At 39.2% G+C, this 25134-nt stretch overlaps 1 protein-coding gene across 13 annotated transcripts in view; it reads right to left on the reverse strand.

The window, feature by feature from the left end:
• TNIP1 (TNFAIP3 interacting protein 1) overlaps positions 1 to 23052 on the reverse strand; it is a 68633-nt gene extending 45581 nt beyond the window's left edge. Inside the window, exons 1-2 of one of the 13 annotated variants that reach the window (XM_087887512.1) lie at positions 14680 to 14789; positions 12281 to 12358 (exon numbers count right to left, since the gene is read on the reverse strand). The gene's annotated coding sequence lies outside the window, so the exon portion shown is untranslated. Of the gene's footprint in view, positions 1 to 8463; positions 8540 to 12280; positions 12359 to 14679; positions 15283 to 22912 lie in introns of those variants that run through there. The other 12 variants (XM_087887515.1, XM_087887508.1, XM_034402220.3 and 9 more) reach the window with 12 other exon arrangements.
• Between the last annotated feature and the right edge of the window lie 2082 nt (positions 23053 to 25134).

Here is a 25134-nt window from a genome sequence, read left to right on the forward strand (position 1 = left end):
GCTAAAAGGAGCAAGAGATAAAAAATTTAGATAAAGCGGTTTTGAACTTCGATTTATAATTGAATTTATAATTGAATATAAAAAGGAGATCTGTTTTAGTAGAAGATTAGGATGTATGATGAGATAATAGAAAGATTAATTAAGATGTTGAAATTTATATTAAAATTGTTTGTTTTACATTTGTTAAATTAGTGTACCCATTTGTGACTGGACCAAGACTGGAAAAAAATTTCTGTTTTATGTTTATGTTGGAAAAAATTTAAAAAAAATTTACAAAAAAAAAAAGATTTGCTTTCACTGCTCTGCCTTAATTTTCTGGTAAGTTTTATGCACTTAAAGGGTTCACATCTACAGAACATACTAAAATACATACACTGTATTCCCATTTATTAAAAAATTATAAATCATTGATATAGCAATAAATTGAAAATAAGAGTATCTTGCAGTGAGATCCTGTAGATGTCACCAAACAACTAAGAAGATACCTAGGTGAGAGATAGATATTGCTGTACTAGCACGTATTATTTAAAAGCACAATAAGTTCACTAAGATGTGTACTTTCCACCTAACAGTGAGTTGTCCAACTTTGCAGATAATTTTGCTCGGGATGAAAAAAATCACAGTGGTTGTGAAGGATTCCAGAAGTAGCTCTTTAAAATGGCTGAAGGATTACCAAAACAACAAAGAAATAATGGTCAACTGCTACAAACTTAAAAAGCTCTACTTGACATACAACTCGGTGGTGTCTGCATTGTTTATCACTACTCAGAAAAAAGATCTTGGGTTCATAGTAGATACCTCAAAGAACATGTCAATTTGATGTGCAGCAGCTGTGAAAAGGGCAAGCGCCATGCTAGGAATCATGAGGAAAGGGTTTTACAAAATATATGGTAGAGTTGCAATTCTAATTATTGCACTTGAGAAAATAATAGAGAGGGGGGGAGAGCCAAAGAAGGCAACAAAAATAATTAGATAGCTTGAAAAAAATATGTATGAGAAAAAAGACAACCAAGGAAGAGCATGATCAAAGTGTATAAAATCATTCATGGCATAGACAAGGTAGATATCAAGTATTTCTCTCTCTCGCTCCAAACCTTAGTAGTGCCATTCAACGAGACTGACTAGAGATTCAGGAGAGAGAAGAGAGAGAAGAGAGAGAGAGAGAGGAGAGAGAGAGAGAGAGAGAGAGAGAGAGAGAGAGAGAGAGAGAGAGAGAGAGAGAGAGAGAGAGATCCATGAAAGCTCTATCTACAACAATTTACTGAGCCCAACAGTTTCTTTTTTAAAAAGATGTAAAGATATCCAGTATCCATTAAATAATGGTAGTTTATATGCCATCCATATACGGCAAAATGGATTCCCATTTTGGAAGATGTCTATGGAGATTCTCAGTTATCCAGGTCATGGTTATTCCAAAAACGCTTTTTCAGAAGGCAACTAGACTTTGTTTTTTTCTTAAAGACATTTCGCTTCTCATCCAAGAAGCACCTTTCGGAGATTTTGGGAGATCAAGATGTCAATTTATTTAATGACCTCTCATATTTCTGAATATCACACTCAGAGTGTCACCACTCCAGTACTGTTTTGGTAAGCGCAATAACCATAATAGCTCTATTTTGTATCCTAGTGTCATGGTCCCGTCAAGATTCCAGTTCAGAGCAGGAGGAGGAGTTGGAACTGGGACTATCCAATGGGGATGGCACATCTTCTCTGGAATGTTTGGAGAGTTCAGGGACTGAGGTCGATGCTATCCAAGGCCCCTCCAGCATTGGGGGAGGTGATCAACTGAACAGGGAGCTGCCTGTGGGAGGATCAGCTGCAGACAGGAAATGGTGTTGAGAGCAGCAGATAGTATAGTATAGCCTTTATTGCCATTGTACATCATATATACAATGAAATTGGTTAGATCTCAATTCGATGAGGAACAGCTTCCTCCCCCACTCAATCTGAGGGCAAGGAGAGTGGAGTGGAGGCAAGTTCAAAGGAGGCCTGCGAGGCTGCTGGCACGGAGGCCGCCCCGCCCTTCCTCACAAGGAATACCTGGCTTGGTCTGATTTAAGCAGAAGCTGGGGGGGAAGAGTTCTTTGTTAGGAACAATTATTTTACTTCATCTTATACTTCCCCAGCCTTGAAAAAATCCTGATTTGAATTGTGTTTCTGCCTTATGGACTCTGGACCTTGCCTTGTGGACCTTGAATCTTGAGTACGACTTACAGACCTTGCCTTGTGGACTTGCACCTTGTTTTTGGACTTCTTCTCTTCCTTTGTGAATTAGCTTTGGTGGTTATTGGCTTATATTTGTGGGATTGAGTTGCACTGACTGTGGGTGGCTGTCTTCAGGGAAGTTAAGGATGCAGCTTTACCATCCATTGTAGGGCCATTTGTCATGAAAGTAGCAGAGCAATAAAGGACTCTATCCAAGCCTGCCACTGCCTAGGTGACCTGGGTCATAACACCTAGTTTGTTAAATCCTCTAACAAAAAAGAAGATTCTGAGACATTTAGGGTTTTACTGGCCCATATTTAGACATTAAAATGAAGATGAAAATACCATTGTTCTTTTGGGCAAATATTACTTATTGCAACCACTCAAATATCAAATATTCAACCTCAAATCTTACTAACTGATCTTAGTTACAAACTTCTCCCAGGTTTGCTGCAGAAAAATCACCTTGTTCTTTCCAAATCTGGATTCCCAACGTTCATCAGGATCAAATTGGAGTTGGCTTGTTACTACATACCACACCTCTCCTGTAGCTAATAGAGTAGGAGGGGAAATTCCGGACTTGCCAAGCTGGTTAGGCCTCAACATTTTCCAAGGATATTAAATGTGCCAATTTCAAGATGGCACATGAAGGCAAATTCCAGTGAGGAAAACTTACTATTCACTAATCCCAGAGAGAAATTAAATAAATTTAACAGTATAAATTTAAATCCTGAATATTAAAAAAGCTTCTTTGAGAACTGAAGTTTCCAAAAAGAAAAATGAGCACAAATGTCTCCCCACCTTAATCCATAAAATACTGAATTTCTAATAAGATACTTCAGGCTCCTTAGCAGCTGCCTGAATGAAAGTACTGTATTTTTTGGAGTATAAGACGCACCGGAGTATAAGATGCACCTACCTTTTTTGTTTTGTTTTGTTTTATAAAAAGTTTTTTTTATTTTTTAGGCAAACACACATACAAACATACAATGTATTTTCTTTGAACAGAGTATTTGGCCAGTTCACAAATTTAAACAGTGTTTAATCATTTCAATTAAATTTACAATTTCTATATTTCCTTTTTGCCATATTTATTCATCTATTTTTTTAAAAAAACAACATTACCCTTCATCCTCATCTCTAATCTTAATCAAATTCAATTTTTCCCTTCTATTCTATATTATATTTCTTCTCATTGTCATCTATTTTTATATCCATCCTCACATTGGTTAATTATGTAATATTACAATTGTTTAATACAAATTCAACATTTTAATATAAATCAATTAGTTATATAATTATCTTTTTTGTATATTAATCAATATGAACATGAATATTCCAATTATTTCCATGCAATCCAATTTCTTACAAATCAATTAATTTACCAATAATAATAAACCAAATAGTTTCCCCCATAAATTCCTCCAAACCACAACTTAACCATTTCTGCTTTCAACATAATATACAATTAATAGTATCTCAATTATTACAATTCCCTAGTTAAATAGAGCTTTCCCTTTATGTTACTCATTTTCACATCTTAAACTCTCCCAATAACCATATAATCCTCCAAATCACAACTTAATCATTTCTACTTTCATCACAATATATAATTAAAAATATTTCAATCATTACAATTTCCCTAATTAAATTTAAAAATGTTCTAGCTGTTATCCAAGCTACAACTTAATCCTTTTTACTTTCACCACCATATACCATTAAAGGTATTTCAATTGTTACAGTTTATACTTATTCATATTTCTAAAAAAAATAAAAAAATAAAAACTTATCATTGTCTAGATTTCAAAAATACAAAGACAAATATTCCAATTATTATTCATTTCATTTTTACAATCATGATTTCCCATTTATTTCTTACTACTATTCATATTTCAATTATAAATATGTATAGCATCTTTCTCTTTCTTTTTCTCCTTCCCATTTTTATTTTTGCCTTTTTCTTTCTCCTTTTTTTTCTTTTGTGTTTTAAAATCTTGAACTCTCCTCTTTTGCCTTAAATTTCCCATTGTTTGCACCTACCTTTTCTGGTGAGGAAAAAGAAGAAAAAGAAATCTCCCTCTGCCTAATTTTGCCTCATTGCAGTAAACAGCCTGCTTTACTTTCAGTTTCGTTTTCAGCATAGCTTGATTAGCACAAGGGGGAAAAAATCTGCTCCAGCAATTTACATCTTTGCAGCAAGCAGCACAGCCCTGCCCAAAACAGCTGAGAGCAAATCAGCTGAGAGTCAGGAGGCCATCTAATCAACTTGTGCTAATTAGCCTGTGCTGAAGCTGAAAGGAGCTGTTTTTTCTTGCTGTTTGCTTGCAAGGAGGTAACTACACAGGCCAAAGGGTGGGGGCCAGTGGGTGGGCGGGGCTACATTTGGTGTATAAGACGCACCTAAATTTTCACCCCCTTTTAGGGGGTAAAAAGGTGTGTCTTATACTCCAAAAAATATGGAATTCTTTTCAGGCAAGATCATCACACTTTTCTTTAGCAAGGTTTATTGAAATGAAAAGGATGGGGTTACGAAAATTTCAGCAAGTGAATTACAATTTATCAATGTAATAATGGAAACTCTAGTTTTTTAATAATAGCAATCTCGTGACCTACTAGGGACATGGATCTTTTCACTGGTAACAAAGAAGCTGGCATCTGACAGTTTACAAAACAGTCTTCAAAACAGTTTACAAAATATATGTTTTAGAAACAGGTACATGCAAAATGTTCAATACGTGAACCAGTCCATGCACGACACAGCTGGTTTTGCATGGTCTATGACTGAACTGAAATACAGTATGTATGTTTTGGGTGTTTAAAATTGTACAGAGAATGAAATGGGAGCATTATATTCTAGATATGGACTGATATGGGGATGTTTTGGGAATAAGTGATTCAGAGGGTAAGAGTGAGCAAAAGACAAGAATACTGATGTCAATAGCTGAAGGTTGTGGGAAAGGAAGGCACTGAGAAGATCAGGAACCAGTAAGCAGATGGGATATGTTGCACAGAGAAATATTAAAAAGAAGAGCATTTAACTATGGGATCTGAGTTTGGCTGAAACTAGAACAAACATTTTTCTTTTTGCTGAATTGTAACCAATTGAAAATAAAGTTAGCTGAACTTCCAGAATGAGATTTCATGCTGGCTGGGGAATTCTAGGGGTTGAAATCCACACATCTAAAGTTGCCAAAGTTGAGAAACATTGCTGTGGATATTCTCAGCCTAAAGTAAATCCCTGCCTTCAAATCCCATACAAACTTTCAAGGGAAAACACAACTGCATTCTTCTTGCTTTATATCAATTCAACACAACCACCCCAACAACAGCCTCCTGGAGCAGATGACATAAGAACCCTTTTATCTGCTTGACACATGATATATTAATCACTGTAATCCCACTTTGCCGAGCTGAAAAAGCAGATCCGGGAGGAGAGTATAGATTGAGGTTCAGCTGATAATGAAACAGAAGGCATATCAAAGCAATGAGAAAGAGTCATTGGTTCATGAGTAATCTATCTATTTCTGGAGATTCCCAGCAGCTGACTGGAAATTGATCAAGAAATATAGTCAGTTTATGTTTGCATGCACAGAGAATATTAAGTGCACTAATCTTGGAGGATAGATAACATTTTCCATAATAGGATATTTTCTTTTGAAGAATCTAATCTTGGAGGATAGATAACATTTTCCATAATAGGATATTTTCTTTTGAAGAATCGCTGACTCAGAGAACTTTTGGGGATTAGGTTTGTAGCAGACAACTGCCAAACATAACAACTGACACCTTACAATTACCCCAGTTTGAAACGATGTGGCATGAACACTGAATGATGAAGTTGCCATCCTTTAATGATCTGGAGGAGCGGGGGGGCGGGGGGTTTGAGGGAGGAAATCAGCAAATACTGTACAGATTGTACCAGATTAGTAACTGAATCCCACAAGATAATCAAGTATCAAATCTATATTAATGCAATATTCATTTTCTCCTTTTATTACAACTGACTGAACTACCTGAACACCAAACGTTCCAAGTATCTCACTGAGCAGCAAATTCTACAGTCTTAACTACAATGAGAACAATATATTGTAAATTATTTTAGTAATAATGGCCTGCTGGGGTAGTAATTTGCAGGAACTAAAAATATCCTAATTACAATTAAGCTATTTGATAACCTTGTTGTTGTCAGTTGCAAAGTCGTGTCCGACCCATCGCAACCCCATGGACAATGTTCTTCCAGCCCTTCTTCTCTTGATAACCTTATAATTCCATTATTAACTACCATCATTAGAAAATAGATCTTTGGGAAATGAAGAAGGAACCATCACTCTGAATTTAAAACCCCAAACAATCACATTATTCACATACCAGTCAAGCAGACAGAGATACTTAATAGGCTACTAGTAGCTAGATAAACTCTATCTAGGGGTCACTAAGATTGCGTAACCTTATTCTGATATATGATTGTTCTCATAAATATGGGGATAACTTCAAAATGATGCTCATATTGTTAATAAAGGACATATATCTCTGTAAGCATTTGTATAAAGTTTACAGGACAAGTTTTAATTTACTAGATATATAGCAATACTTATATATATATATATATACCATTTCATGGTGCTTTACAGCCCTCTCTGAGCAATTTCCAGAGTCAGCATATTGCCCCCAACAATCTGGGTCCTCATTTTACCGACCTCAAAAGGCTGGAAGGCTGAGTCAACCTTGAGCCGGTTAGAATCAAACTGCCAAATTTCTGGCAGTCGGCAGTCAGTAGAATTAGCCTGCAATGCTGCATTCTAACCACTGTGGCACCATGGCTCTTATATACAGTAACTTTTTAGATACCCTCCTGCAAAATATCATGAAGACTCTCAGGGTAAAATTTAGATTGATTTACAGTGCAATGCTATAGATAACAACTGCTTTTCGTTATGCTTATTTCTGTAAGTACTTAATCTGCAGGAGAATGAAGAGATCAGGAGACCACATCTGAAAGGAAAATATACTTTGTTTTTCAGTAATAAATGAATATCTCTCTCCTTTCATGTGGAATTTAATCAAAGTATATAGAAATCATTAACTTGATTAGTAGTGATTTTGATTCATCTAGTATGCTTCTGTAACTGATATAACATCCTGAACTATGAACTGTGCAATGCAGCTAATGAATGCACTTTAAGTTTCCATGGGAATGCCAGTCAGATGACTAAATGCCTTCCATTGAAACTAATAAGGATTTCTACTGTATTCCTATTCATAATAACTTGGAAATAAGCCCACTTAGTACATTAGCTCTCATACCTGAGATGTAGTATGTGAGTATACTACATGGCATAGGGCCAGGTTACCTTTGCCCCATTACCAGTTTGTCCCACTTGTTCAGGCAGGGAAGGCATGCTGCAGACCGCATTCGTCAGAAAACTTCAACTGGTGGGGTCAAGGAAGAGGACCTTTTCTCCACTGCCCATATTTTGTGAAACATCTTGCCCTCAGACGTGAGGAAAAACCCCAATCTCTTGGCCTCCCGCAGTGGGGGCAAAACTTGGCTGTGTAGCCTTGTGAGGGGAATACAGGGGCTCACACAGCTGAGGCTGATTGAGAAACCCTCCCCCAACTCTTAGACCTCCATCTTGGAAATTTCCATTTTATGCAATTTTAATGTTGTTTTACATTTTTTATCTTATTCAGTTTGTAATGTTTTGTTGTATTGATTAAAATGTACACCACCCAGATCCCCTTTGTGAGGGAGATGGGTAGTTAAAGAGAGAAAGAGGGAGGGAGAGAGAGCACACCTCTAAAATCCTTAGAATATACTTCCAACAGCAGGCTGAAAATATATTGACCTACAGTAATTATATGCCAACCAAATACCAAATTTAAACAGCATTGCAATAGTGGCAAAAACAGCATTCACAGCAACAAATAAAATAAACTCACATAAAATATGCTACAGAAATATATATATATAAAATCTGCACCACCTGCAATACACCATTATTACCAAAAAGGCTTTCACGCAGCAGTGGTGTTTATCCCATGCCTTAATAGGCCTCAAAGATCAAACTCATTATGGGTCAAAGTTATTATCTTGAAGTGGGGCCCAAAATTCCACAGGTTGTAAAGTTGCTACAGTTGCCCACCTCTGCCATAGACAGAAAAGACTTCCATGTAAAAGCCCTGTTGGCTTATCCTACAGAGTAACATAATATAGGGCAGTGTTGCATAATATCCAACTAGATTCTTTGGGAAGCTCACCAGTGAAGCTCACCAAACTGGACTACCAGGTGATCCTCCATTCCAGTCACCTTCCAACAGGCAGTGTTTATCATATGCTGCCTACAATTTAGGAAATAGTAAATAGCTATCAGTATTAAACACCACTGATATCCTGATTTTCCATGAATCTGTCCAGTCTCTTTTAAAACTATCCAAACTACCATTACCGTAACTATGACAGTGAATTTCACAGTTTAACAGTGATTTATGTGACAAAGTTTTCCATTGTGCCAGTTGCAAATCTTCCCTCATTTAGTTTCACTGATATTTATTTTACTGAAATGCCAATAAAATGAGTCCTTTCCTGTCCTATTTTTTATCATTTTCTCTGTTACATTATTAAGTTTTCTATTTATAGCTTCATTTTTGGATTTCTGGAATACATACATCTGTTTAATTTCCTATAGCAATGTTTTTCAACCATAGCATATCTACAATGACAGGACTTCAATGTCCAGAATTCCTCAGCCACCACTTCCCAGAATTCTGGACATTGAAGTCCAGACATCTTAAGATTGCTGAGGTTGAGAAACACTGATCTGAAGTGTTCGAGTCTTGATAGAATTGGTCCTGGTAGAAGGCCCAGTTCATTACCACTTTTTTTTTTTTTTTTTTTTTGGCGGGATGCTTCTTTTCAACTTCTCGGTCTAATTCAAGAGTGCTGGGGTTTTCTAGTAGATTTTCATTCAAATTCTTCTCAGTTGTTGTTTTTTTTTTATATCAGTCAGGATCAGCTTGGTGCCGTGACAACTGTAGCTAGAATTAATGATGACTTTAAAAAAAAAAAGCTGAGAGGGAACTTATTTGGAAAGAGACATACACCTTGGCACTTTCAAGACGAAACACTCCCCCTCACACTAAGGTCATGAGACAGCCATGTCTGCAGGTGCAAAAGAAGAAACCACAAAGTAATTCTGCCCACCTATTCTCTGCTTCGCCCACTTAAATGACACTGCAGCCTCCATAACAGGATTACTACCACCCACTGTCAGCAGCACTACACATAATACAAAATACAAGGCAGCTACAGGGGGATTTTTCTCCTTAGTGTTAGAAAACTGAGCGGGGGTAGATGGGTAGAGTGATGGCAAATAAAAGATTCATGCGGTATATCTTTTGAGATAAGATTACAGAAGCTACTAAAAGGCATTGGGTGAATTACAGTAGATCAGCCACTATTTCTGACTCTCTACCACCTAATACAGGCAATACAATCATAACCAAAAGATGGGAAGGAAGAGAGCAGAATGTACCACTATTAGTCCATCAACCACCTCCACCCAGCATGATAGTTCCCCATTGGGACTTCAAACCAAATGGCAGAGCCAGGTCTTCAATCTCTTGTGGAAGGTCAGGAGGTTTTTACATACTTTTATATATACATTTTCCTTTTTCTTACTGTATTGTTCTGTTTTGCCAATGTTTACATTTGTTCTGTTTCTAAGCCCACCCAGAATCATATCTGTATATGTATATCTGTGTGTGTGTGTGTGTGTGTGTGTGTGTGTATGTATCTATATAATTTTAAACAATAAATGAACGATAAATAAAGTATCAGAACACACACTGCTATAATAGTTTGGCATATGTCCCCAAAGGTATGAAAAAGACCCAAGAATTGTTTCCAGGAAAGAGAGGCCAATTCTAGGCCAGACTATTTCAGGGGAAGCCATCAGATCATGATTCATAGAACATGAATGCCATCAATTTTTTTAAAAATTAACAAAAGGGGAGGGGCATATCATGACCTGTTTGCTCTGCCTGTCCCAATGATCCAGAAAACAGAGATGAATGTTAATGAATAATGGATAAACGTCCAAATCATTTATCCACAGATAAGAACCACATGTTTTCTTTCTTGGGAAAGAAAACATGTATCCAGAGCTGGCACCAAATAAGCATTAAATTGGTATAGAGTAGAGACAGTATCAACCCTGAAGCTGGCCTGAGAGAGGCCATTTCCAGGCTTCAGTGTTGCCACAATGGAGCTGAGGATTAGGGAGGGGGGAGAATGTTTATTAAAGAAAAAATATCAATAAAATATATATGCCAAAAAAAAATAATATTTCTCCTGGGAACCAAGGACATTCTCACACCAGGTCAGAGAGAGGAGGAGTGATATTACCAGGCAACCAGATGGCATCATGATTGGACCATGTGACTGATTGTTTGGGGAAGGGGAAAAACTTTTACTTTTAATTCGGTGAAAACTGCGGGAACCTTTAAAGTCGGTTTTCACTAGCCTGTGCCAATATGATATTTCCAATGAACCAGCTCTTTGAGGAATCTGCTTGCCTCAGAGTCTTTATTTATCCTGGGAGTATTACTTGGAACCCTGACAGACAGTGCATCTCAAGGAGGAGTGATTAGATCAGAACTCCATATGCTGAATGACTCGGGTTTTTTTGTACATAGATGTCTGGAACCATCTCCTTTTTGTAATAAGAAAACAGACACAGCACAATTTTAAAACCATCTCTCTTCTTGTGCCCAGAGCACCTCTCATTCTCCAAGCTTATTATAAAATAGACTAAAGTTTATAATAAACAGTCTGTGTACCCTGGCTTCTAGGAAGTGGGTTAATGGTTACCTTCAAACCATTGCTACACTATTGCCTAGATTGCTCCTGAATACATATACACACACCCCTATAGAATATGTGAGAATAGGTGGTCCTTGGCTTACAACAGTTCATTCAATGACCGTTTGAAGTTACAATGGCATTGAAAAAACGACCGTTGCAGCAGCCCTGTGGTCACGTGATCAATTTCAGCCACTTGGCAACTGACTCATATTTATGATGGTTGCAGTGTCCCAGGGTCATGTGATCGCCTTTTGCAACCTTCTAACAAGCAACATCAATGGGGAAGCCAGATTCATTTAACAACTGCGTTACTTAACGGCCGCAGTGATTCACTTAACAACTGTGGCAAAAAGGTCGTAAAATGGGGCAAAACTCACTTAACAACTGTCTTGCTTAGCAACAAAAATTTGGGGCTCAATTGTGGTCATAGGTCGAGGACTACCTGTACATACATACACAGATAAACAAGTAAGGGCAAAATCTAAATTATTTGGTTTCACCCTGACTTTTCTTCTTACACTTTGGTTAAAATTACTCAAGCAGTTCTGTATTTCAAGGCTGCAGAGGGAGTCCTGGAACTCTATGAGAGCCTAACCACTTCCAGTGCAGGTAACCAATACAGGAGTTCACCTAAAGGTTATCATAAGGAGCTGGTGACTTGGCTCATATAAATACTAAACCATAGTTTAACCACAGGCTACTGAATAAACCACAATGGCTAGGCTCACCAACAACAAAATCAAATAAACTAATCTACGGACAAATTAAATGGATTCTGGGAGATTCTATTAGGACAATGGAGCAATTCCATCACACATTCTTTAAAAAAAGCTCTGTGCACAACCAAACATCACTCAAGCAATATCAGCATGTTTAGCACTGATGTGTGCGAGAGAAAAACCTTCCACATGCAGTGCATGTACCTTGGCTTCTACGTGAGCCAAGAACTTGATAATGCAGATTCTAGTTCATGTAGAAGCCAACACATATAGAGATTGTTCTCAACTTATGATTGGTTGCTTAGCAATTATTCAAGGTACCACCTGCCTGAAAAAGGGGACTTGACTCTGAATCTAATGGTCACCCCCACCCATCCCACCATCATAATCACACTTTGGGCACTCAGCAACACAACCACAATCCTGGCCATTTGCAGCATCCCACAGTCATGTGACTGTTTTTACCATGGTTTTGCCAAAACCCAACACTTACTTCCAGTTTTTTGCAAAATCACATCCATAGCAAACAATAGGCTCACACTTGCGATTGCCGGGTTTGCACTTACGACGACTGCAAAAAAATAAATAAATAAAACCAGGTTGGTCACATGACCAACTTCTTTTATGACTATCACAATATACATCTGTAATGGGCAGTCTCCATTATGGTCATATGTGGAGGTTACTGCCTATATGTACTGCAATGTTATTTTGCATATGGAGTAACAGAAACCAAACTGGGGATATGCCACATAACAACACTTTCTCATAAATCTACTTCTCTCTCTTGATCTTAATACTCAGTACACAGGCCAATGGTGATGATTTCAGTTGATTTTTTTTAATATAGCCTTTCACTTTAATGGCTGTATCACAACTCTATTGCTGAACATAAATGTGCCTACTGTATGATGCCAACAAAAAACAATACAGGTAGTCGACTTATGATCACAAATTTTCTGTTGCTAAACAAGATAGTTGTTAAGTGAGTTTTGCCCCATTTTACTACCTTTCTTGCCACATTTGTTAAGTGAATCACTGCAGTTGTTAGGTTAGTAACATGGTTTTAAGTGAATCTGGATTCCCCATTGACTTTGCTTGTCAGAAGGTCACAAAAGGTGATCGTATGATCCTGGGCATTGCCACTGTCATAAATATTTGACAATTGCCAAGCATCTGAATTTTGATCATGTGACCATGGATGGGGATGCTGCAACGGTTACAAGTGTGAAAAATGGTCGTAAGTCACTTTTTCAGTGCTGTTGTAACTTTGAATGATCACTAAATGAACTGTTGTAAATTGAGGACTACCTATAGGAAAATGTGTGATTATGCTTATTCTCCCTGATTCTGAGAAATAGAGAATGAGAAATTGAACTGACAAACCAAAATAACACAACCGAAAAATAATTGGAAATTTGTTATAGCAGATGATGGAAATTAACTAATGCTGGACTATTCTTCCCTACCACCACCACCACCAAAAACAAAAAATCTAATCATATTTAAGCCTCATAATACTCTAGTAGCAAATCACTACCATATTGTTACCAAGGATATTTGAAGATGTACCTGCTTACATTGTTTTCCAGTTTCCCAGTCTGAGGCTAGATCCATGCCCTTCCTTCAATTTGAAGGAGATGTTATTTTTACTAATGAGATTTAGCTTTAATTCCCTGCTCACTAGTAGCTATTCACCAACTGTGACCATGATGTGTTGATCAACCAACAATTAACTTGAACCACTGTTTATATAATGAACACAATCAATTGGACTCACCCATCCTACTAAGCATGCTAGCCACAAGCCAGCCAATCATATTTTAACATTAATTACATGGATCTAACTCAGTCTGGGAAAGAGAAAATAAAATATTTCCCACATATCCAAACCTGTAATCTATGGAAGACAGTAGAATAAAAATACTGTGAGCACATTTTTTAAAAAACGTTAAAATCCTGTGCATGTTTATCTGGGAATCTACATATTTTAATGTGAACAAATAGGTGTATATGAAAAGAATTGGGCCCCAGATGTCAGACACATCAGTTGCTCCCAAACAAGAACAGTGCTTAGCAAATGAGTCAGTAATTTAATTCATTTACATGACACCATAATCTGATGTGATCTTTCCACTCATGCATCTCAAAAGAGTTGCCACATACTGGAGATCTGACCTATTAACAGCAAAGAAAAATATGACAACAGAATTTTGGTTGTGCACTTGGACAAGGATATTTTTTTTAAAAGACTCTACGTTCAACATCAAAGGGAACAACATCCCCTCCTTTTTTTCCTGATAACCCCCCCCCAAACTCAATACAGTTACAAGATCACTGTTTATTACCTGCAATACGAAGTGAGACTAAGAAATGTCGTTCACCAGAAAGTGGTCCAAATGAGAGAATTCAGACCTGCCTGTGCCTGCATCCCTTACAGCGATACTCTTGTTTATCCTATTCTGAGCTGATCTTGTCTCACCTTTATTCCCAAATCCTAAAGTACCCATAAGTGTGAGATACACACACACACACATATATACATATATACATATACAAATACGCACATATGTATATACACACACATATATATACATATACATACATATATACATATATATATATATATATATATATACACACACACACACATATATACATACACAGACACACATATATATATACATACATACATACATATATATATATATATATATATATATGTATATATATATATTTTTTTTTTGAAAAAGCCGTGCCATACATAGAGCATCTCGGACACGTACCGAAAGCACCCGGGATTCCATCCTTCCCACCTCCTCCTTCTGTTTAAAAGAGAAGCAATGAGTTCGAGTTCCTGCAGGGAGAGGGGAAGAGGTGAGCTAGTCCTACCTGCTAAAAACTGTACGGATCGAGGTCCAAACAGCTCCGGGACCTCCAAACCTTTGCATCACGGGCATTGCTTTTACTTCCTCTCCTCTGCCCAGAAGGAACATTGACTCAGATCCGCCCTTTTTGGAATTTCCCAAAGCGTGATTGACAAGCCGCTCAGCTAATCAGCAAACTTTCCCCTCCGTCGCCGGCAGAGGCACAAAAGAGGGGAACCGTAGCGGGGAAGCCCAGATGGCTTGGTAAACGTCTTAGGGCGCGCTTCGGTTCCGCGAGTCAACAGTATGCCCTTCTGACGTTAATACCCCGAGTCCGCCCTTCAACGCTAAGCCTGGGAGCTCTTCTTGCATAAACAAGAAATATGGTTGCTTGCCCTTTGTGGTGCGTTCCTCGCAGATCTTTCCCTTGGGGGTTGTGAAGTTTCCTCAGTTTTACGTTTCAGTCTGTTTTTCCCGTGCTCCGTGTGCCCTTCCCGAAATAGAGCACCGCGTTCGTTTTGCAAAGCGTTTATGATCGATTGCAGTGGGATTTGATCAGTTAGGGAGGCAGCAAACTGAAGAGCCATGACAAAATAGCAACCAGATGATTTCCTCCTCTTGCTAGAGTGAATGTGCAAAATAAATGCAATGTTTCTTTTTTTTTTTTTTTTTTACAAAAGTGGGGGGGATTTTGTGTGAAATCTCCAGTCGGTTAAATATGGGCTAAGATCATGATTATTTTTTAAAAAACATAGCTTACAGCAGCTTGGTGTTGCAGAACAACCTTGCTCGTCAATTATATTCAGGGAATTTTTATTCGTTTGTTTGTTCAAGTATTATACAACTAGTTATATTGCTATAGCTCAGCACCACTTCAACATGGAATTGATAATGGGGAGGGACATGCATTTTTAAAAAATTATCTGTACAAATGCTGAAGGCAGGAAAAAGTGGGACAGCAGTGTGACTGACTGCATAGGGAGTAGACTTCTGTACTTTTTTTTAAAGCAAATGCTCATGGTGGTAAAATCTGCATCTGTCAAAATGCCATTATCTGACTTAATATTATGGGGGTTTTGTTCAAAAGTGTTCCCCCTAAGGTACCCACAGCTTCTGGTCACCTAAGGTACCCACAGCTTCTAAAATATAATATACAAGAAGGATTGTTTCCAGATATGTGACTGCTAATGCTAATTGTCAAAAAACATTTCGCGGTAATTTCACTTGGCCCTTCCTAATGGATTTTTCCCTGCAAGGAAAAAAACAAAAGCAATAAAAGGACTTCGGAGAACAGCAAATGGAAGTTGGCTGTATTCAGACTTCCATATCAAATTCTCTGAATGTGGTAAGACGGTTATAAAATAAAAGCCTTATCTGAAAGCACCCAACATTTTTTGGCTATGTTTGTTTATTCATTGAACTTGTATGCTGCCCGTCTCGCCACAGGCAATCCTAGGTGGCTTACAAACATTGAATAAAATGCAGTGTAAAACGTTAAAACAATAAAGATCTTAAATTTAGAAATTCGGTTAAAATAAAGCTAAGCAGGATAGAGGGGAGGGGGCGGAAAGAGAGCAAAGTATACACAGGGAGGAGGCAGGGTGTTTATACTCCATTAGCAGGGGTGGGCTTCAAAAAGGGGTTCTCTGCCTGGTTGCTGGGTGGGCATGGCCTAGCCAGCCTCCTGCACCATGGTGGGGGAGGGGGCATTTTTGCCCTCCCTGGCCTCCAGAGGCTTTCCTTTTCGCCCTCCCCGAGCCTCCGCGCGCACCCTGCATTTAACTGCATCCAAACTGGGCTATGTGGGAGGGGGTGGACGGGGCCAGCCAGGAGTGGGATTTGGGGGTTCTCTGAACTGCACAGAATCTTAGCTAGGGGTTCTCTGGAACCTGTTGTGACCTCAGCTCAGTCATTACAGGACCCAATTATTCTCAAACAAAACTATTTTATTATAACAGCTGAGAATTACTTCATTCCCAGTTTAGTCCAAATTAATTCCAAAACAGAAAAGGTCCAGGGGGTTATCACAAACCTTTATCTTCTTTGGCACCCTGCCAAAGGCCTTAGCAAAGCCCCACAAAATTCAGAAACGAGACGCCGACTGGAAAACAGATTTAGCAACATTGCTTTCCTACAAAGAGTGCAAGAGCCCTTGCTGCTCTTTTAAGCCTTATGGGAGGGGCCAATCATCTCCTGGCCTTACTCCCGAGTTGTCTTTTTTGCTTTAGCTGCTCTTGCCTTCTGGAAGCTCTGCGCAAGTGTGCACTAGGAACAAGCTCCTCCTGTTCTTCTGCCTCTCTGCTGTTCGACTCTGGAGGCTCCGGAGCCTGCACGTCACTCCCTGATGGCCCTGGACCCAGCTCTGCCTCCGACCCAGAGCCCTCGTCCGGGCCTTCCCCAGACTCCAGGACTGGCCCATGGTCCTCCCCAGCCTCCTCGCTGTCTGACTCCGCTGCTAGCTCCACGGGCTGCTGGCAGACCACAACAGAAACCCTTTGAACCTCCAGCAGCCCACCCCTGTCCGTTAGTCACCCCCAATGTGTTACATCTCCATTAAGGGACCCAGGCTAATTGACATAGCCATGTCTTCAAGGCTTTTTTGAAGGCTGAAAGGGTGGGAGCAGATCTGACCTCGGGGGACAAGATGTTCTAGAGTTGCTCTGCCGCAGCAGAAAAGGCTCTTCTGGAACTTGCCAGTGGAAATTCTTTGGCTGATGGCATCTGCAGCATGTCCCTTCTGCCAGCATGGGTGGGGCAAGCTAACCCCATCAAGGTGACCTGGTTTCTGAGATAGCCTGGACCCATACCATTTAGGGCCTTAAATGTGATAATCAACACCTTGAATTGGACCCTGAAGCAAAGAAGGCTGAACTTCGGTCTCTCACAGTTGTGTAGAGACTCCAAACGGATGTTGTATTTGACCTCACCCTCAAGCTCAGCCTGGTCATCTACAACAGCAATGTAACATGGGCCACCCTAGGAACCTCAAGAACCGCCAATGAACCTGCATTTTGCACCAGCTGAAGCTTCCGGATACTCTTCAAGGGTAGCCCCATGTAGAATGTATTGCAATAGTCCAAGCACGAGATGACCAGATCTTGAGTGACTGAGGTCAGGAATTCCCAATCCAAAAAAAGGCTCAACTGGCGCACAACACAAAGTTGTGGAAAGGCTGTCCTAGCCACAACTTCACCTGCTTATCGAGCAGGAGTTGTGTGTCCAGGAGAACCCCAAGTTACAAACCAGGTCTGTCTGGGATAGTGCAACCCAATCCAGAATTAAAGTGATGTTAATTTGGCTATGTCAAAAAGATGCTAAACAGAACAGGTGAAAAAGGGAGCCATTGCAGGGGAAAATTTGGAGGAAAAGATAATTCCATTTGAAAAAATAAACATTTGCAATGTCACAATGAGTTCCTGGGAAAAAGAAAAGTAGGACTAACAGATCTGGGCTGCAAACATCCAGATGGCAGCAAAGATCTAGAGTTTTTGTACATATGTCTTAGTGGCCATCTAGTGGTCACCCAGAGCTTTGTAGCTCAAACATGCTAGCCCTCAAAAGGAAATGCTGGCTTGGTGACTATGAACCAGTCACTCACTCACTCTCAGTCCTATTCATTTCACAGGCTTCTTGTAGGAAAATAGGAGGAAAAAGGAGCATTAAATATCTTCGCCACCTTAAGTTATTTATAAAAACAATAAAGATGGAATATTTTTTTTAAAAAATCTAGTTGATATGGATGGGAAATGAAGGAATGAAAAGATAGGTAAGTTGTCACAGATATTGTCAGAAGCATGGTTTCCTGTAATTAAACATGTTAATACCGATTTTTTTTAATGAAGATAAATATCTTTAATAGCAGGATTTTTCTTTTATTCTAATTCTTTTATTCTAGTTTGAAATCCATGTATTTGGGACTAAATTTCAATAAACTCAGTTTTATTTTTTAGTAATATGTTTGTTCATGCAAATATGTAGATGTCACTGCAAATCATTTGTGAAACTACTAAGCTTGTAAGCTTAGTATTTTGTTATTCTGACCTTCCCTACAGAACTTTCAACAATTTCCCATGAGAGGAGGCTCATGAAAATGGTGTTTAATTATGAACCCCTAGTGCCATGGTCATTGTAAGGTAAAGGTAAAGGTCCCCTCACATACATGTGCTAGTGGTTTCTGACTCTAGGGGGTGGTGCTCATCTCCGTTTCAAAGCCGAAGAGCCAACACTGTCCGAAGAAGTCTCCGTGGTCATGTGGCCGGCATGACTAAACGCCAAAGGTACATGGAACACTGTTACCTTCCCAACAAAGGTGGTCCCTATTTTTCTACTTGCATTTTTATGTGCTTTCAAACTGCTAGGTTGGCAGAAGCTGGGACAAGTAACGGGAGCTCACCCCATTACGTGCCATTAGGGATTCGAACCACTGAACTGCCGACCTTTCGATCAACAAGCTCAGCATCTTAGCCACTGAGCCACCGCATCCCTCATGGTCATTGTACTAAGACAGTGATGGCTAACCTTTTTGCCATTGTGTGCCAAAAACGGGGGGAGCATGGGTGTGTGTGTGTCATGCACACATGTGCCTGCACCCATAATTCAATGCGCCTCACCCCCCCACCGCACATGCGCACATGACCCCCCTGCACTCCCCCAGCTTTTGGCATGCAATGGTACGGTGGGACCGGAAGGCCCGTTTTTCACTCTCCCCAGGCTCCAGAGCCTTCCTAGGAGCCTGGGGAGGGCAAAAACAGACTTCCCCATCCCGCAGATGCCCTCTGGTGGCCAGAAATGGCCCATTTGCCAACTTCCGGAAGGTCTGAAAATCAGCTGGCTAGCACACGCATGACCGCCAGAGCTGACCTAGGGCAACGCTTGCATGCCCACCCATATGGCTTTGCGTGCCATCTGTGGCACTTGTGCCATAGGTTCGCCATCACAGTACTAGGAGATAAATTCTATAGTCTTGTTATTCTGAAAGAGTCCTCAATACCCTTATGTGTTCTGCCAGCATTTTGTATTTCTCCACTGATGTGGACCATGAAATCATCACAGCAATTTTTTAAAGCCATGACATAACCAGGTTGATGACACATTGTTTTTGGGTGACATCATGCATATGCTGCTATGCCTGTTGGAATGCCAGCATTAGTCAGGAATTATTTTTTTGAAAAAAAATAAAAAAAAATCTCATAAGATCACAAAATCTCATGAAAGTTTAGAGTTCTGCTCTGCAGTCTTGTGAGAATGTAGCTGAGAACACCAAATCTTGACATAATTACTAATATTGTAGGATTGTAATTATTAAAATTGTTATTTCATGTGAGCTCACATTAAGGACAATCTACAGTATTTTTGTGTATGTACCTTGCACCTGGGATCACAAGTTGCATTGCCCTCTGGTAGATCTAGAATTCTTGGGATTTCTTTCTTGAATTTTAACAAGTGGGAAACTTTATACCAGAAGCATCACATGTTGTGAATGTTGTAAAACAGGGATGAGAATTTCATAATCTATCCGGAGAGTCACAATGGTAGAAAATGGGACTGATGTTATTGGCAGGTGGAGCCAGGTGGCTGTTTCCTTTTTGTGACCCACCCCTCTCATTTTTCTTCCCTCCCTGTTCAGCAGGCTGGTCAGGGTTTTAGAAATTAGGCTAAGGGTCCAAGGTTGTACATCTCTGTATCAGATGCTTCCATGAAGCAATGACAGGTGTGCTCACTGGCTTGGTTTATTGTGAAAACAGCTGTATAATTTCATAAGATCTGACCTGAATTTGCCTTCATTATATATCTATATATTTTGTAGGAACATTAAAGCAACCTGTTTAAATGAGAGAAATGCATCTAAGAAAATACTTAACTCATTGTAAGGGTTTATTAAATTTAAAGCTGACTCTTTTTTTTCCTTCAGGAAAGGAAGCTCTTCAGAATTAAGCTCTTCAGTTGGGCTTAATTCTGAATCAAGCAAGAAATCTCAAGCATAATACAAAGTTGGGGAAAAACTGATGATTACCAGTATAAGAATCTCAATCAGGTTTATTCACCATTTTAAACGGTATCTTTAGTTTAGTCAATGGAGAAAAAAAAATCTCACAAGAGATCTGGGGTTGGTGTAAACTTAGGCTACCAATGGAGATCCTACCCTTAAGGTACATATTTGGCTTAGAAAAGTTCTCCTCCTACGTGTATCTCATGTGGTCCATCTGTATGGGGGGCAAGGTGACATTCCAATACTTGGAAGTACTTTACAGGGCATAAAACACCCTTTCTAAGATGTAACTTCAAATGGTCATTAAACTACAGATCATAAGTTGAAGATACTTATGGAGGGAACTAGAGGGAACTAAAGTTACAATTAAATGAGAAGAACACTTAAATTTGATTTACACAGAATGGAGCAAAATATTTTAACATTTGACATATTGAAGAATATTCTTGAACAGTAGACACAGAAGTTAATTTTAAAAGTGTCTTCCTCTATATATAGACTATGTTTAAAAGATGTTATGGAAAGGAACAGGTTCTATTAGACAAGGCTGAAGCTGATCTGAAAGTGGATTTTAAAATGACAAGCTACAGGAATGATACAGAAAAAGATGCTACACTGGACATACAAAAGAGACTAGGTGATGTTTTAATAATTAAAAGGGATAAACAAATCAAGAGTGTGGCCTGGATAACCTTCCTACATTGGATTTTCAGAACAGGCCTATTAAAATTTTATAAAAAGGGACAAAGAAAAACTGAAAAGAAATTGTTTTAACACATTATTTGAAGAAACTATCAAGATTATTAGAAGAAAAAGGAAGGAATATAAAGTTGGCTTATTTTATCAGAATTAAAATAGACTTGTTATCTCTGGTAACCTCTTAATGAGCTTTTGCTAATCAGGACTGAAATGACAAGGATTTTAAAGGATTTGTTTATAGATAAGGAGATATAAGAAGAAGAGAACATTTGTTGATTAGTTTCTTATTGCTGCAGTTGTACTTTTTAACAAAATTACTATTAAAAAAACAACAGTACTAAATGGTTCTGGTCAGGAGATATTGGGTTTATGAGATGCAAGAGAATTCAGCCTGCCCATTCCATTCGTAACCCGAGGATTCGTGGGAGTGAATCTTGTACCTTGAACGCAATCACTCCCTCCTTTTGCCCACACATTCGCTAATAGAATGCATGGCTCATTAAGTGAACATGAGATATTTCAGGGTAGGGAAGGCCATGGGGGGGGGCTAGTGATGGAACAGACCACCTGCTTAAGATAACCCAAGGCCTCCCTGACCCACTGAAATACTTCATGCTCCCCACAATTGCTTTCCGTCCCCCCAACCTACAGCACCAGGTCACTTACCATGTGAAGATCTAGCAAGCTGTCTCTTCTCCAACCTCTCAGCTGTGCGCACCCCTCCGATGCTCTGTTTAGGCCTTGTCCGGAAGTTTGCTGGCCAAAACGGAGTTCCTTTGAGACCTGTGCAGTGCCAGGTGAGGACTGTGCAGATCTAAACGAGGCGTCGGAGGGACAGATCCGCCCCTCCAAGCCTCCATTTTGGCTGACAAAGTGCACGATAGCAATAGCAATAACACTTATACTGCTTTACAGTGCTTTACAGCCCTCTCTAAGTGGTTATATTTCTCCCAACAATTTGGGTCCTCATTTTACCCACCTCGGAAGGATGGAAGTGTTTTCTTTTGTTCTTTAAAGGAATTTATAATTTATTTATACTTTAAAGACAATGCCATCCAGCAAAGCTATGCTTATTCTTATGCAGCCATGCCACTAAAAATAGCCCATCTAGTAGCTCAGTCTCTGCAGTCACTTTCAGAAGCATACTTTCAGGGTTTCTTCTCCAGCATTTTGTTAAATAAATTCTCCTATTTTATATTCCTTAAAAGATAACTTTATATAAAGTGCCTTCTCTCTGAGTACTCTAGAGCATTTTTCCCCTAACGATTATATACCACTTTTTTATTGTGTTTAATGCAAGCCCTGCCATTATCCAAACCTTTATTTGAATTTCTTCTGCCTCTATTTTAGAAAACTTATTTTAGCTACGCTAACCAAAGTTTCTTCTTTTCTCCTAGAATGCTGAAATCGGTAAACATTGCTTTCTTTCGGTTTTCTATCAGGCAGTCCTAAACATGGAAATCCTAATTTAAGGGAAGTGCAATCTCTCTGTTATACCCAAACCAAATCTTGCCCCAAACTCCCATAAATTCAAAAATCTGTAGCAAAAGTTTTCCTGTTGACTACTCACTCAGGCAAACCAGAGAGAGGGTCGAAAAGAGCCTTCCAGGATGTTTTAATCAACTGCAGAAAGAAAGGCACACCCAGGCTTACTTTTAGCTTGGAGATGGGGAATTCCCCGTGAAGGAGGCCCTAGACAGCTTTTCTGGTGGTTTTGAAAAGGATCCAAAGATAATTTAAAGGGCTCCCCTGTAGCCAGAGGGGGGATGCTGAAGTACGTCACTGCTACGTGAATAATCAGTTCACTGAGAAAATATATTTGGTAGATGGAATCCCATGTTTATTTGCTAGGAAACTGGCTTTTTGTTGCGTTTTTTTTTCTTGAGTACCAAAGAAATGTCTACATGTGATATCAAACCCGAAACTTGTGGTCCAAACAATAGAAACTGGGGGGAGGGGGGAATCTAAACAAGCAGCGAGAATCAGTTTAGTCTTTACAGTATGTTACTATTTCTTCCCTAGCGAAACTGAGTGACTGATGTTCCTCCTATTAGCTCAGTTTATATGACACTCTGGGCGCAGAATAATCATACTTTAGCTTATCAGATTATGTGAACCCAAGCTGTATTGCCAATTTACAACTTGGTACATCCTGCAGAACCAGAAATCATAAGCTAATTGGAAAAATCATGTTTGACTCAAGGGTGACAATATTGTGTAAATGGTGCTTTATGAGCTTTGCATCATGTGGACTCTGACAGAAAATTGCCACACTGCGGAGAAACGAAAGATTCAATAAGAACAGCAAAAGCAAAAGAATTCTGTAGAAACCAGAGTTTTTAAAGGATAAATGATCTGAAAGGCAGTGTTGTAAACATGTGATTAGCTCTCCTTTTACTTGTGTTTTTCGCTGGGTGGCCTTGAACAATGTTTCAGGCTCAGCTGGAGAGATTTGTATGCCATGGCAATAAAAGTCAAGATGGCAGCTGCAACAATATAATTAAAACTTTTATATGTGTGATTTTTTTTTTAACCATATCCTTCAGATATGGGTTCACCCTGGGTTCACTCTTTGCTGGATTGGCTGTATTGCATTACACTGCATTGCAATTTTTAAAAACATTTTTATAGCTGCCCATCTTTTAACCAATTCTGGCCAGCTTCCAATAAAAAATTAAGAGATATATAAAATCATTTTATAAATATAACTCTAGAGCCTAGAGCCTAGAGCTTGCCTGTTGGCCTGGGGACTAAATGGGAGGGGGGCCTGGGGAGCACACTGGAGGTAGTGATGGATTGATGGCAGACTCCATCCCCTCCCGTTGCTCTCTACTCTCCACCTGTTCACCTTTTTGGTTATCATATTGATGGACAGGTAGTCCTAAACTTATGACCACAATTGAGCCCAACACTTCTGTAGTTAAGTGAGACATTTATTAAGTGAGTTTTGCCCCATTTTACAACCTGTCTTGCTACAGTTGTTAAGTGAATCACCGCAATTGATAAGTTAGTTATTGTTAAGTGAATCTGGCATCTCCATTGATTTTGCTTGTGAGAAGGTTGCAAAAGATGATCACATGAATATGGGGATGCTACAAAGGTTGTAAGTGTGAAAAACGGTCATAAGTCACTTTTTTCAGTGTTGTTGTAACTTTGAATGGTCACTAACTGAACTATTGTAAATTGAGAATGGCCTGCATTCCTATTGTGTTCTTAATTGTTTATTTTATTTTTTTATTATTTTACTTCAGTTCTGTTTATACTCTTTTCATTTTTTTTATTGTTGTAAGCCGCCTAGAGTAGTTCCACTGTGACATAGGCAGCAAATAAATTTAGTAAATAATAATAATAACCCAGTTGCAATGTATGGCTGTGAAGTTGGATCATAAGAAAGGCTGAGCGCCAAACAATTGTGGTCTTGAACTATGGTGCTGCGAGTCCCTTGGATTGCAAAGCGATCAAACCCATCAGTCCTAGAGGAGATCAACCCTAACTGCTCTTTAGAAGGCCAGATCCTGAAGATGAAACTCAAATACTTTGGCCATCTAATGAGAAGGACCGACTCACTGGAGAAGAGCCTAATGCTGGGAACAATTGAGGGCAAAAGAAGAAGTGGACGATAGAGAATGAGGTGGCTGGATGGAGTCACCGAAGCAGTTGGCATAAGCTTAAATGGACTCCAGAGGATGGTAGAGGACAGGAAGGCCTGGAGGAACATTGTCCATGGGGTCGCAATGGGTTGGACACGACTTCGCAACTAACAACAACAATAACAACAACAATACTCAACAA

The sequence above is a fragment of the Pantherophis guttatus genome, chromosome 2 (assembly GCF_059756535.1).
Source record: "Pantherophis guttatus breed Tessera chromosome 2, ASM5975653v1, whole genome shotgun sequence".
NCBI lineage: Eukaryota > Metazoa > Chordata > Lepidosauria > Squamata > Colubridae > Pantherophis > Pantherophis guttatus.